The sequence below is a fragment of the Tenrec ecaudatus genome, chromosome 1 (genome assembly GCF_050624435.1).
Source record: "Tenrec ecaudatus isolate mTenEca1 chromosome 1, mTenEca1.hap1, whole genome shotgun sequence".
Classification (NCBI taxonomy): domain Eukaryota; kingdom Metazoa; phylum Chordata; class Mammalia; order Afrosoricida; family Tenrecidae; genus Tenrec; species Tenrec ecaudatus.
Genome location: NC_134530.1, coordinates 262,980,910 through 262,996,330, shown reverse-complemented (window position 1 = coordinate 262,996,330; position 15,421 = coordinate 262,980,910). Strand labels below are relative to the sequence as shown.

At 40.7% G+C, this 15,421-nt stretch overlaps 1 pseudogene; it reads right to left on the bottom strand.

Moving 5' to 3' along the window:
* Nucleotides 1-7,219: 7,219 nt before the first annotated feature.
* Nucleotides 7,220-15,119, bottom strand: LOC142440278 (vacuolar ATPase assembly integral membrane protein VMA21 pseudogene; annotated as a pseudogene).
* Nucleotides 15,120-15,421: the final 302 nt, after the last annotated feature.

Genomic DNA, 15,421 nt, shown 5'->3' with positions numbered 1-15,421 from the left:
CATTCATTTTAACAGGAGAATGCCTGTTTCCCCATAGTCACTTTATTTTTTCACGAAGAAGGCTACTCTTGTAAGTAATACAATTTATTCATGTTCACTGAATAGATGTTAGTTTTTTATTTTATAATTTTTATGTGGTTGAACAAATATGAAACCACCTGTTTGTCCTTGTCCACTTTTTCATAGATTATCTTTGTATTAAGTGTTCATTTATTGTATATTAGAATATTAACCCTTCATGTGCACATGTTATCAATTTTAAAATGATTTCTTATATTAAATTTTCATGTCACTGAGCCAGATTGATGTCTTACTTTTTCTTCATGATTTATGGTTTGTGTCAGAAAAGTTCTACTGACTCTTAGGATCTAAAAGTATTCACTCACATTTTTCTTCTAGTAACATTATATTTTAATATTTGAGGTTGTGTATGTGTAACTCAGAGCAAAAAACATTGAAGACTCTCCAACTACTCATGGTAATTAAGTTTCAGCATCAATATTTAATTTTCTTTTTCTACCAGTAATGTGAAATGCTATTTTAACAATATTATTACATTCATTTCGATGGGATCCCTAGTAGCACAGTGGTAATCACTCAGCTGGTAACCAAAATGTTGGCAGTTTGAACTTACCAGTTGTTCCACGAGAGAAAGATGAGGCAGTATGGTTGTGTGGGGATTACAACCTTGGAATCCTACAAAATAGTTCTACTTTGACCAACAGCATCTCTATGAGTTGGAGTCAAAAGAAACATGTTTGCTTTCATATATGTTGAAGGAATCTTGCTGGTAGAGTGGGTTACATGTTGGGTTGCTAACTATTAGGCAAGCAGTTTGAACTCATCAACACTCTGTGGGAGAAAGATGAGGCTTTCTGGTCCTGTAAAGATTTATAGACTCTGAAACTCCCAGGGGGCAATTCTACTCAATCCTACAGGGTTGCTGTGGGTGGAAGTTGTCTTGATAGCAGTGGGTTTGGTTAATTGGTTATATATTACAAGATTGGGTTATCTCACTGATATTTTCGGTGTCAGTATCAAACTTTTCATTAACTGTAGCTTTCTGATCGCTTGCTGGAGATGAAGATGTCTTACTGATAAAGGAAGAAAACCACGGCCTTTTGTATGTGTTCCAGTATATGTTACACTTAAGCAAAAAGAAAATCCTCCAAACTGGACTCAAAAACCACTCTTCTGTGTCAGGGGTTTGTTCCATTCTGCTGGTATCAACAACATCTTTAGAAGCAGTGATCAAGAAATCAACACATTACTGGGCAAAGTTTCTGCGGGGGAAAAAAGACTATTTAAAGTTTTTAAAAGGAAATGTGTCACTTTGATGATTAAGGTGTGCCTGAGCCAAGCTATGGACTTTTCAGTACCCTCATATATATATTCAAAAGCTGGGCCATGAAAAGGAGCCCTGGCAATATGTGTTTGGCTGCTAAAATGGATGCATATGAACTGTGGTGTTGAGTCATAATGAACATGCCAAAGACTGCCAGAACAATGACGAAATCAGTCTTTGAAGAAATACAGCAGAAAGAGTCTCTCCTTAACTTGGAGAATGGAGCTTTGTTGGCTCATTTAATTTGGACATGTCATCAGAAAAGACTAATCACTTGAAAAGGACATCATGGTTGTTCTAGTAATGGGTGAGTCAGAAAGAGGGAAACCTTCAATGTGATGGAGTGACACAACAAAACAGTGGACTCAGCAATAATCAGGATGATTGAACCAGACTGGGTACACGGCATTCAGTTTTTCTTAAGGTCGCTTTCTCCAAGTTAGAACTGACTTGATGAAACTTAACTTCAACGTTGGATGGGTTTTCAGCAGAGACCAGTTCTTGGAGAAGGGCATCATGCTCGGTAGTGTAGTGGGGCAGCAAAAACAAGGGGGATCTTTGACAAGATGGATGGACAGAGGCTGCATGGATGGGCTCAAACAAGAACAATGGTGAGGATGGCTCAAGACCAGGCAGTGTTTCACTCTGTTGTGCACGAGTCACTGTGAGATGAGTCACAAACAACAGTACCTGACAATTATAAGATTTACAAACTACTATAACTGAGGAGCCAATGGGACTGGTCTCGTCTCTCACGATTTCAGAATTTCTGTATTTGCATGTCTATTACTAAAAATGCTTTAAAAATTATAACATTCTATTTTATCTCGCCCCCAAATGGGCATTTTATTTAAATCCTACTTAGTTTAGGGAGAATTGATATCTTTACCATTGTATATCTTCCAGACTACTTACCAAGTGTTCTTTTGTATTTCAATAGCATTTTATAGTTTCTTTCACTTAGGTCTTACACATTTATCAATGTGTTATGTTCGTAAGTATTTTTTCTGCTAATGCTTTTATAAGTGAAATGTTCACTTTTATGGTGTTTTTGATTGCTTATTTGCAGGAAATGTATGGATTTTACTTACAAATGTGGTAACCAGTATATTTATTTTTAATGGATTTTAATAACCTCTTGTTTCTTTGCAATTTTCAAGGGTACAATCATATTATCTACCAAAAAGTATTCTTATCTACTTTAAGTTGAACATCTAAAATTATCTTTCTTTGATATAATGGGAATGCATTTATTTCACCTTGAAGCATGATGCTAGCTTTTGGTTATTTTAAATTGCAAAGTTACTCAAAGTTGTGGTAAGGGCATACATGCATGTTGATTTCTACTAAATTATTCAGCATCTATTGTGTTAATTGTGAATTTACTTTTTCATAATAATTTGGTGTTTACAAAATAGATTTCATCACACTTAATTAAACTTATATGTTAAGAATTACTTCTATCTGGTTTGTTGTTTACTTTGGCATCTACTAGGAAATTTTGTGTGTGTATTGTGTGTGTGTGACATTATTTTTGTCATGGATTTTTAAACAAATCATTTTATTGGGGACTCATACAACTCTTATCACAATCTATCCATTCATCCATTGTGTCAAGCACATTTGTACATTTGTTGCCATATCATTCTCAAAACATTTGCTTTCTGCTTGAGCCTTAGGTATTGGCTCCTCATTTTCCCCCTCCCTCCCCTCACCCCCTTCACTCATTACCCTTGATAATTTATAAATCATTACTATTTTGTCATATCTTACCCACTCCACCCACTTTTCTGTTGTCCGTCCCCCAGGGAGGAGGTTATATGCACATCCTTGGTAATTGGCTCCCCCTTTCCACTGGACCCTCCCTCCACAATCCCGGTATCGCAACTCTCACCACTGGTCCTAAAGGGATCATTTGCCCTGGATTCCCTGTGTTTCCAGTTGCTATCTGTACCAGTGTACATCCTCTGGTCTAGCCAGATTTGTAAGGTAGAATTGAGATCATGATAGTGGAGGTGGCGGGGGAAGTATTTAAGTATTGGAGGAAAGTTGTTATATTTCATTGTTGCTACCCTGCACCCTGACTGTCTTGTCTTCTCCCTGAGACCCTTCTATCAGGGGATGTTCATTTGCCTGCAGATGGGTGTTGGGTCCCACATCTGCACTCCCCCTCATTCACAATGATATGATTGTTTTGTTCTTGTCTGATACCTGATACCTTTGGCACCTTGTGATCACACAGGCTGGTGTGCTTCTTCCATATGTGTCCATTGTTTTTTCTGAGCTAACTTTAAGAATTTAGAAATTTTATTTATTTACATGTTGTAAAAACTTGTCCAAATCAATTTTCTCTGTATGCCCCTTAACATTCATAAGCCAACTTGTTAAAAGGTGGGTGTGTTGCGCATAACAACAGTGGTGAAATAAGACAAATTCCCATTTCTTTTAATTCTTGAACAATGAGTGAAAAATACATAACATGCTATGGATGAGTCCCATCATCACTTCAATTCATAGTGGCCCACTCTAAGCTAATGGGTTGGTTTTAGCCAGTTCCTCATGTTCTGGTGGCCCCCAACCATAAAATTATTTTTGTTGCTACTTCATAACTGTAATTTTGCTACTGTTATGAATCATAATGTAAGTATCCGATGTGCAGGATGTATTTTCATTGTTAAAAACTGAACATAATTAAAGCATAGTGATTAATCACAAAAACAATATGTCATTATAGTATTGTGAAATATTTATTTCTAATTACAAATAAATGAAATTTTGTCTTGAAGCACAGTGTAACATGGGTAACAGTCTTCATGCTGGGTACTTGTATGTGGGCATATCTGCATGTGGGCGGACCCGCCTGGAGAGGGTTAGAGGAGAGGTATCTAGGTTCCTAAGACCATCAGAAATATGTGTTTTCCAATTGTCTTAGACGACCCCTGTGAAAGGGTTGTTTGACCCCCAACGGGGTTGTGACCCACAGGTTGGGAACCGCTGGTTTAAGCATTTCCAAAAAAGTTATGTGAACACATATATATGGGTACACTTATATATCTAAACATTTAACACCTTTTTGGGGTACAAATAATATGTAAGGTGCCTTCTGGCGATGTACTGGGTGATCTGCTGGGGTGCTAACCACAGGTCGCAGTTTGAGATTACCAGCTGTTTCATGGGAGAAAGATAAGACTTTCTATTTCTGTAAATTAGTTGCAGTCTCAAAAACCCACTGGGCAATTCCACCCTATCCTATAGGGTCTCTATTAGTCAGAATTAACTTGATGCAGTGAATTTGTGTCATGTAGTCTAAATATAATGAGAAACATGCATGTTATGTAAATATACATATATTTTAATTTAATTTTTTCTTAGTAGTCAGCTTCTCTAGATTAATATTAAGCAGAACAGATAACTTATATACATTTATTAAATAAATACTATAAAATATGTTACTTTAAATAATTAATGACAGTTCTCTTTTATTAAGTCCACTTATGCATTATCTCTTTTAAGCCTCCCAATTATGCTGGAAAATACATATTTTTATTTTAAAGTGAATCAGAGAGATTGTTACTTGATTAAGGTGTCTCCTGGCTAAGACAGAAAGTCAATATTCAAGATCAGGTCTGTTAAACTATAAAAGCCAATACTCTGTGCACTCCATCTCTAACAATATTCATGTCCAGACTCATTTCAAGTTAAGTGTTTTAAATGTAAAATTACTAAAGATACATTTCTTGATATATGTTTCAATCATTAAGAAGCAGATTTGTCTGGGAAAACACCTGAGCATGACATTGTAGGAAACTTCATCTGCAAGACCATTTATCAAGTTCACTATATCCCAAGCAATGTGATGAACGTGCTTGCCACAGTGCTTGGAGCATGGTGATCACTGTTACTTGATTCAGACCTCACATCAATCCTAGGACGGAATTTAGGTTTTTTTTAATTTTTAAATAATTTGCAAGTAATTCCACTTGCAAGGGGTCCCACAATCAAGTGACCTGAATGGTCCTTGAACTCAAGAGCCTTATGCTAGAGCTCTCAACAACTGTTCTATATTATTGATGTTGATGCTTAATTATTAGAGATTACTCTATTTCTTTTTAAAATACTAGCACAGTAGTCCTTTTGTATTAAAACACATTACATTCCAAGGAACTGCTTAAAGAAGAGATTTAAACACCAAACATTGAACTGAAAACAAGAAAAATAGTCCTGCAAGAATCAGATCCTTCTTTGTCTCAACAATGAAATAAACATGAATGCCTTGAAATAAACATAAATGCCAGCTTGACTTTTAGCCCTCAGGCCTCTCCCTCCCTTCAGTAATGGCAAATACATAAGAAAGGGCCATTGGGTGAGGGTGCCCCATGGCATGGCCATTTGAATAACATAAAGGCTAATTAAGCAATGAAAGGTAGAATGGGTGGTAAGAGAAAATGGGCAAAGCCATCCTGCGCAGTAATTGGCTTCAGGTGGCACAATTTGGGGAAATCAAACTTTCTTCACGTCTGAACAGCATTCTTCTGATGTTCTACAGTAAACACAATTTATGAAAGAAAACACTCCCTTTTTTTGGGGGGCGGGGTAGGGTGGAGGGACCTGTGTTTAGATTTCGGGAGAACGGTGTTTCTACTCCCCCTAAAAATCTATCTTCTCAATAACCCCAGCGAGCTACTCTCCTGGGCCCTCTGCGTCCTGAGAAGGAGACGGGAGTTCAGGGCAGGCCGTGGTTTTAGGTCGCACGCAGGAACGGCTGGCAAGGGTAGGCTGAAGCCAGGGTCTCGGGGACCCGCTGACAATATGGAGCCGGGAACTGTTTAGTGCTCCTCGCTTTGAATAAACTAGAGTCCTTTTATCACGAAGATGCAGGGGGCGCTGAGTTTCCCTAGAAAACTCATATAAAGACTCCATTGACGAGGAAGAATGCTTTATGCGGAATTCCTCAGTAGAACATTTGCAGCGTCTACAATTTAAGCTACTTTCTCTAAGAAATGTAACAAGCAAACAAACAATGGCCTGGTACTTTTCAGCTTGGGGAAAAATGTTCCAGTGTAAAGCAAAGTCTGGAGTTGGCGTCTCTGTCAGTCCTTGAGCTATCCGGAGGAGTACTAGGCAAAACCAACTCTAAGACGGAAATGCTAAAGAAAACAAAAACAAAGATGGAAATGCTATTAAAACTCAGCTTTGACAGACTCGACCCTCTCAGTCCACAGAGCCTGCACTGGCTCCCGGGAGGACCCTGTGTTTCACTCCCTGGTCTCTTCAGAAGACTGTGCCCCCTGCCCACTCCCCTTCCTGTCCCCCACCCAGGCCTAGGGATATGGCCAAGCAGGCTCTGATCACTGTGACACCCCCCCCCCCCCACACACACACACACAGCCTGAGGGTGATATCCCCCGGGACCGATTCAAGAGCTTCCAGAAAAGGAACATGATTGAGCCGAGGGAGAGAGCCAAATTCAAGCACAAGTACAAAGTCAAATTGGTGGAGAAGCGAGCATTCCGAGAGATCCAGTTATGAAGGCTACTTGATACCTGCATTTCCAGCCTTTAATAAACCCTGCTCTGAGGTACAAAACAAAACAAAACAGAAAACAAACAAACAAAAAAAAACAAGTCAGCTTTGTTATAAGAGAATACAATTCTTCCCAGACCTAGTGGGACTTGTTTATGGTTTCCAAACTCTTACCAGCAAGAGGCTCAACAAGTGAACCGGATTCTAGAAACGATGGCGGAGAAGGGTTGCTAGCACGGATGCTAGCCAAACGTGTCACATTCTCTCCATTGTTTCACAGCCACCACGACCCCTACGTGCATCTGCGTTTTACAAGAACTGGTTGCGTGTTCTCCAAAGGTGGGGTGCTCGTTAATCCTGGCTGCCTTCGCGCCCCTGGCGTGAGCCTTCATGCCACACCACGTATAGAACGAGAGCCAGCAGCACGGCCACAACCGCAGCATAAAAATAACTCTTCCCATTGGATATGCCCAAGGCGCCTTCAAACATGTGCGACTTAGTGGTGAAGTGCAGGCCATGGGAACTGTGCTCATCAAGGCCGCGTCTTCAGGGTCAATGCTCCGGAACTTTCACTCCTGAAATTGGGCGGCTGCGGGGCATTCAGGCTTGGCCAGGCGATCCAGGGCAGCGGTGGAGCAGACACGGGGGACCAGGACGCTCCGGGATTACTCTGTTTCAAAACCCATTTATCCACAATTTTAGGTGCTCTGCTAAAATTAAAAGCACTATATTTTCATATATCAGGGCAGCGTTCTCTTAAATATGTATATATACTGTTTTTAAAAAAAGTATGGGATTTGAGTTTATGAGTTACAACCAGATGATTTCCATTAACACCAATATGTACAACATTAAATTCAGTATCCTTGATGCTATTGTACTCTCAAATTTGCAGACACTTCAGCCAGTTTTAGATAGGTAGGACTTCCAGTCTGCTACCCGCCCCCCGGCCCCCCCAAACAACAAAAAACCCACTGCCATCAAGCAGATTCCAACTCAGAGGGTGGAACAGAATCACACGTTCAGATTTCAGAGCCTTTGTATGTTCCTGGGGGCAGCCAGCCTTATCTTCCTCCCTTCGTGGGCTACTAGGTTCGAGTAGTGCACTCCACTATGTCACCAGCCCTCCTAGGGGTGGCTTCGATCCTGCAATAACTGAATGAATGTCGGTGTTGTTTAAATGGGAAAAATATCTGTCACATTTGATTACTTATGCCTAATAAGTTGACTTACTTTCAAATTGTAGCTTTCTTGTATAAACATAGTATATGCCGGAATAGGTAAGACTCCTTCGAATACTATGTGTATTCTCGTACACTGCTAATGGTAATTACTGAAAAACTTGGGCAGTTCTTCTGAATGTACATTGACAACCTTTTTTCCATTTATTTTTATTAAGAGATCATTTTATTGGGGGCTCTTATAACTCTTATAACAATCCATACATCAAGTGTATCAAGCATATTTGAACATACGTTGCCATCATTCTTTTCTAGACTTTTACTTTCTATTGAGCCCTGGGTATCAGTTCCTCCCCCCCCCCAACCCCCCCCCGACCGCTTTATAAATTATTATTTTTATATCTTACACCGACTGCTGTCTCCCTTCCCCCATGGTTTCTGTTGTTTGTTTCCATGGAGGGGTGCATCCATTTGTGTTTTTGTTAATATTTTATTGGGGCTCATACAGCTCTTATCACAATTCATACATACATGTATTGTGTCAAGCAGCATCATTTATTAAATGGGGAGCTTTCAGGTTAAGTGCTGAACTGCCAGCAAAGTTGGTGGTTCAAAACATCAGCTGATTCTTGGGAGAAAGAAGCAGTTATCTGTCCCCTATGAAAACTTACAGCCTCAGACATCCTATATAGGGTCACTGGTGGTGTACTGGGTAACGCAGTGGATTACTAACCAAAAGGTCAGCAGTTCAGGAACAACCAGCCTCTCAGTGGAAGAAAGTTGAGGCTTTTTGCACCTGTGCAGATGTATGCCTCGTAAGCCAGAAGGGGCAGTTCTACTCTCTTCTGCAGGGTCGCTTTGAGCCTGAATTGAGTCCATGGCAGTGAGAAAGGTGAAATCAGAATCAAGTCAATAGCAGCGGTTATGGTGGTACCTGCACATAATGTAATACTGTGCAACTTAGAGATAACATGGCTTCTTTATACACCAATGTGTTAAGATTTCTGAAATACGGTGATAAATATAAATCAAGGTTTGGAACAATGGTATTATATGCTTTTATAATTAAAGTGGGAGAAAATATGATTATAAATTCATATTTGACCTGCCCCTCCCCACAGAAGAATTTATTTCAGAGGACAGCACTGAAGCTGCAGCTCTGGGAGAAGGACATGTCTGATCAAAGCGCACGGGAGCAAATAAAGGAGGAGGAAGAGAGAGTGGAGCACATCCTGGCCCACCAAGCCTTGAGGACAATATTCCCGCTCAGAAGAGCCAATCCACAGAGAAGACCATATGGCCGGCCTCACTATGAGACATGATATCCCTCAATGACTCATAGCCCTACAAGGGACAACACTGGAGACACAGTGTGGGAATTCTGCCTAATCTGATCCCACCACACCGAGGCAAAACATTGAGGGCGTGCAACAACAGCAAGGGGAACAGAGCAATAAAATACCCAGGGATACCAAAAATAGACTTGGGGGCCAGGGCTTGGCACCCCAACAGGAAACACTCCTAACGGCCAACAAACAATCCTTGAGCTAAGTACAGGCTTTTCTTTTTAGTTGTTGGGGGGTTTTTGTCATTGGCTTTTTGTTGTTTTTATTTTCTTTTGTTGCTTGGTTTTGGTCTGTCTTGTTTTCGTGCATATTATTATTATATCCGCAGGTCGTCTAAATAAGATAGGCTAGATGAACAATATGGAGGAGAAAACAACAGGACTGACAGTTCCAGGGGGACATGGGAGAGGGGAAGGTGGGGGAAAGGAAGTGGTGTTAACAAATCCAGGACAAGGAACAACAAGTGATCCAAATCGATGGCGAGGAGAGTGTAGGAGGTCTGGTAGGGCGTGATCAAGGGTAATGTAACCAAGAGGAATTACTGAAATCCAAATGAAGGCTGAGCATGATAGTGGGACAAGAGGAAAGAAAAAGGAAATAGAGGAAAGAACTAGGAGGCAAAGGGCATTTATAGAGGTCTAAAGAAAGGCATGTACATATGTAAACATATTTATATATGAGGATGGAGAAATAGATCTATGTGCATATATGTATAGGTTCAGTATTAAGGTAGCAGATGGACATTGGGCCTCAAGTATTCCCTCAATGCAAGAATACTTTCTTCTATTAAACTGGCATTCCATGATGCTCACCTTCGTGACACGATCACGGAAGACAAAGCAGGTGCATAAGCAAGTGTGGTGAAGAAAGCTGATGGAGCCCAGCTATCAAAATATATAGCATCTGGGGTATTAAAGGCTTGAAGGTAAACAAGTGGCCAACTAGCTCAGAAGCAACAAAGCCCACATGGAAGAAGCACACCAGTCTGTGTGATCATGAGATGTCGAAGGGATGAGGTATCAGGCATCTAAGAACAAAAAATCCTATCATTGTGAATGAGGGGGAGTGTGGAGTGGAGACCCAAAGCCCATCTGTAGGCAACTGGACATCCCCTTTTGGAAGGGTTGCAGGGAGATGAGTCAGTCAGGGTGCAGTATAGCAACAACGAAACATACAACTTTCCTCTAGTTCCTAAATGCTTCCTTCCCCCACCCCACTATCATGATCCCAATTCTACCTTATAAATCTGACTAGACCAGAGGATGTACACTGGTACAGATGGGAACTGGAAACACAGGGAATCCAGGACAGATGATCCCTTCAGGGCCAGTGGTAAGAGGGGCGATATCAGGATGGTGGGGTGGAAAAGGGGAACCAATTACAGGGTTCTACATATAATTTCCTCCATGGGGGATGGGCAACAGAAAAGTGGGTAAAGGGAGATGGCAGACAGGTCAAGATATGACAAAATAATAATTTATAAATTATCATGTGTTCATGAGGGAGGGGGAATGAGGAGCTGATGCCAAGGGCTTAAGTGGATAGCAAATGTTTTGAGAATGATTAGGGCAATGATAATACAAATGTGCTTTACACAACTGTTGTATGTATGGACTGTGATGAGTTATATGAGCCCCAATAAAATGATTTTTAAAAATTCACATTTGATCATATTTTTCTAGACATTCTAAAATGGTAAAATGAATGACAGGGGCAGGAATAGAAACTATCAATTTTCATACTTTCTTTAATATTTGGACATATTACCTTTTTTAAAACATTAATTTTTAAAGTATGTTATCTTTATTATGGCAGACTAGTAGGTACACTAACCAGGCCCAATACAACAAAGACATGAGAGATCAACTGAACAGATAGGGATCATCTTGGAGCCCCGAGCTTACAAGTAAGGACAGATTGTGTATTGAATACTGAGTAGAGGGAACGGCTAAGCAAAAATGGTGGAAACGGGATGGATGGGATGAGTATATTGTCAGCTGGCTTGGCACAGTCTGGACATCTTGAAATTTTGCAAGCACCGTTCAGTGAAGAAATGCACCTGAAACACAGGGGCCCACACTGCTGGCTGGAGACAAGAGACTCCTCCTCTCATTCCCCAAACCCTCTTGGACACTAGAAGCATGGCCAGGTCCCACTCTCACCCACCAGCAGCAGCTCACACATACATACATACATACATACATACATACATACATACATACAGGCCTTCTAAGGGGGAGGCTGAAGCCACGTCATCATGAATTGGGCACCGGGGCACCACTGTCAAGTTTGGAAGCTTGTGAACTCTCTCTTCAGACGACCAGAAAAGCAATGCCAGCCAAGTGGCCTATTTCTGGCTATCCCTTGGAAGGCAAGGGTATCTTCCATAACCAAATACCTTCTTTGGCTCCAAAGATTTCATTCCAGGAACAAGCACTCTGGCCTGAGCCACTCCAGGAGCCACCAAAATTACTGGAACAGTTGTCCTCACCTAAGACAACCTCAAGGTCTAGGACAGGGTGTCCCACTCCAACTCTCCCTTCCCATCTCATGAGCCCCTTCCTTGGCTGGTAGTGGGTTCTGACCCTAAGGGAGTGCCCAGTTCCCCTCGGTTTTTGCCTAAGTCCTGCCTCCTCTTTTCTGTTTCTCTCTTAGTTTATTAGTCTCTTCTCTCCCTGCCTAGTTTTGTTATTTTTCCCCTTTTCCTTTCCTTTTATCCCCTTTTAGTATTTATTTTTGCTTACTATTTTTTGTGGGTTCCTCCTGCTGTTATTTATTTATTTTTATTTTTGTTTTTAGAAATATTTTATCCTGGGAACCGATGACAAGGATCTACATATAACCTCCTCCCTGGGGACGGACAACAGAAAAGTGGGTGAAGGGAGATATTGGACAGTGCAAGATATGACAAAATAATAATTTATAAATTATCAAGGGTTCATGAGGGGGGAGCGGTGAGGGAGGGGAAAAATGAGGAGCTGATGCCAGGGGCTTAGGTGGAGAGCAAATGTTTTGAGAATGATGAGGACAATGAATGTACAAATGTGCTCTACACAATTGATGTATGTATGGATTGTGATACGAGTTGTATGAGCCCCTAATAAAATTATTTTTAAAAAAGGATAAACACCAAAAAAATTTTTTTTATCCTGTCCCACCTGATAGGATATAGCAAACATGCCCACATGGCCTAACTAATATATATATATATATATATATATATATATATATATATATATATATATATATATATATATATATATATATTTGACAGAGATTTATACCCAAGTATTTACCTTTACTGAAAATGTATTCAAGGATATAGTGAACTATGAAATTATGAAAACATTTTAGACATAACTACCTTGAGGAGTGAGCTTCTGGGTGGGGACATCAGCTTAGGTCCACAGTGATAGGGGACATAAAGGTCAAATGGCATTAGAAAGAGAATAGCAAACAAAAACTTGACTTCATAATATCACTTAAATTCTGTGCACCTCAATTTTCTTGTGATAATAAAACCAAAACCAAAATCACTGCCATTAAGTAGATGCCAACTCCTAGTGACCCTATAGGGCAGGGTAGAACTGTCCCTGTGGGTTTCCAAGATTGTAACTCTTTACAGTAGAAAGCTCCATCTTTCTTCCGTGGAGTAGCTGGAGGTCTCGAACTGTTGACCTTATAGTTAGCAGCCCAACTTGTAATTACTACACCACCAGGATTCCTTTGTGATAAAAGGATTGGGGGTGGGGTAAGGTCATAATAGGAAACCCAATTGTAGTTATGAGCATGAGAGTCTATATTTGTACAACACTTAGAAAACTCCTGGTACAGAGTAAGTGTTAGTTAAATAAAACAGTCCGTCATGAGTTTTACTTCTGAGAGGAAGTACAATCAAACCAGTGAGTGGCCCTAGACCCATATCTACTTCCCTTATTTCCTTTTAGTTCAGAGGTTGCTGCTCATGACAAATATTGCACCGAATTAACTTTTTTACGCAAAACATTATCTTTCATTTTCATTCACATACTGTACACTTATGTAAGATAAAATGTCCTTCTCATAACTATATTTTGTTTCTCTGTAGCTAAGGGCAGTAGGGGTTATTAGGGATTCCACCGTGACTTCCTGAAAACAGAAAATACATTGTAAATATATTACTAGCCGAGAAGGGTGTAGTATAGAAAGTTAGGGTACCAAGAGAGCCTGTATGGGTCCTGAGATGTACGAGGACAGATAGTAAAATTTGTATAATGAATTTCTGGTGTAAAGTTTCTACCTTTTATTGAATACCATATAACTTTAATAGAAAAGTGAGGCATTAAGCAGATAGTTTGTCCAGGGTCGCAATTTCTTTGTGGCAGACTAAAATTTCTGAAACTAGAGCCAAAGCTCTACTGCTTTCACTGTCATGACCACTGTACAGACAAAGAAACGGAGGAAAGGCGCAGAGAGTACAGCGCTCACCTACAATAGAGCAACAGCAAAACCCAAATGCAGAGCCGAGTTGCGCTCAGGACACTTGCTCTTGGGAGTCGTCGGACACAGAGCTCTGCTCTGGTTCCCTTACCTAACTCCTTGCCCTTTCCCCACTGCTCAGCCTTGGTCTTCACTTTCCCCATTGTCCCCTTAGAAGGAGAGCCTTTCTCCTCAAGCCTTTTGGGTCCTTACTGCTCTGCCCAGTCAGCTCTCTCAAGCAAAATGTCTGTTTGCCTTCTAGATTCTTGATTTCCAGCAGCGTGGTTTTCGGTAAGCCATACCATGACATGATAGTAAAGTACCCTGACAGCATTATCTCAAGGATCCAAGAATGCTTGGAAAGCATGGAAATCGTGACAGGCAGAGGACGCACTTGTACACTTCATTGTCACTATTATCTGCAGCCTGTGGAGGTGCCAGAATATCTGGGCATAAATTGTCCAAATGTAAACCAGTCTGAACTTCGCAGAGTAAGCACAACATTAAGTTTCTCATAAGCACAGAGCAGTATTTTTCAGATCAGTGTGTTTTAGGAGCACAGGTGGTAGGCTGAAAACTCAAAACCAGAAAAATACACGGTTGAACTCAACTGGGATTTACTTTTTCTATTGTTACACTCTTGAACATATTCCTGAAGCAGTCTCATCGGAATCCACAAAAGAAACATCAAAAGCATCAAAAAGATAAGGAACAGTGCTTCTAAAACACCGAGTCTGCTCTGGCTAGTGGAAGTGAATTTAAAAGTGCTCCTGCTAAGGGTGCGATTTTGTTAATTAATATTCATTAATTTAAAAAAATCCACTTCTATTCTTGTGACACAATGCATGCTGGAAAAATACCAACAGCACCTCCGTTCAAAGGCATTCTCAAAGCAGTTTGGCGGAGACACTCACACATTTATCCCCTTCCTGAGTCAGGCGCTCCTTCTTTAGGCACGCTCACTGCCGTTTGAGAACAATTGGCTGGGCAAACTGCACCCATTGGTTTTAGACTCGGTGGACCTTCATGGAAGTTGGCCTCCTTGGAGCCATCAGATTTGGTGCTCGAAGATGAAGATCCATGCCCTGTGTTTAGACCACACCATCCATCCTTATGGAGTAGCCTGGGGATCAGCATGGGAATAAGCTGTCTAGGGGGTTGGCATGTAGCACTTAGGAACCACACAACTCAATTGCTGCTGTGGAGCTGACTCCAACTCACGTGGACGTCATACACGAGAGGGCCAAGGGTTGACATCTCCAGCATGTTCCTTCATTCAATTTGTCAGTGCAGCTATTGTGTCAATTAACCTTACTGAAGACCTCCTTTGCCTTGTCACCCTCCACTTCAGTAAATATGATGTCCTGTAGCAATTGAGCTCTGCTGAGGACCGATCCAGAGCAACCAAATGAGGCAATGTTTTGTTATGATCTGTAGGGGCTTAAGTAATTTTTAGAAGTAGATTGCCAAGTCTTTCTTCCTAGTCTATTTTCCTCATAGACTCTTTCAATATTTCAAAGGAATATTTTCTTTAGTCCTTTCACTGTAAGTAAGGTATGTTGAGCGTG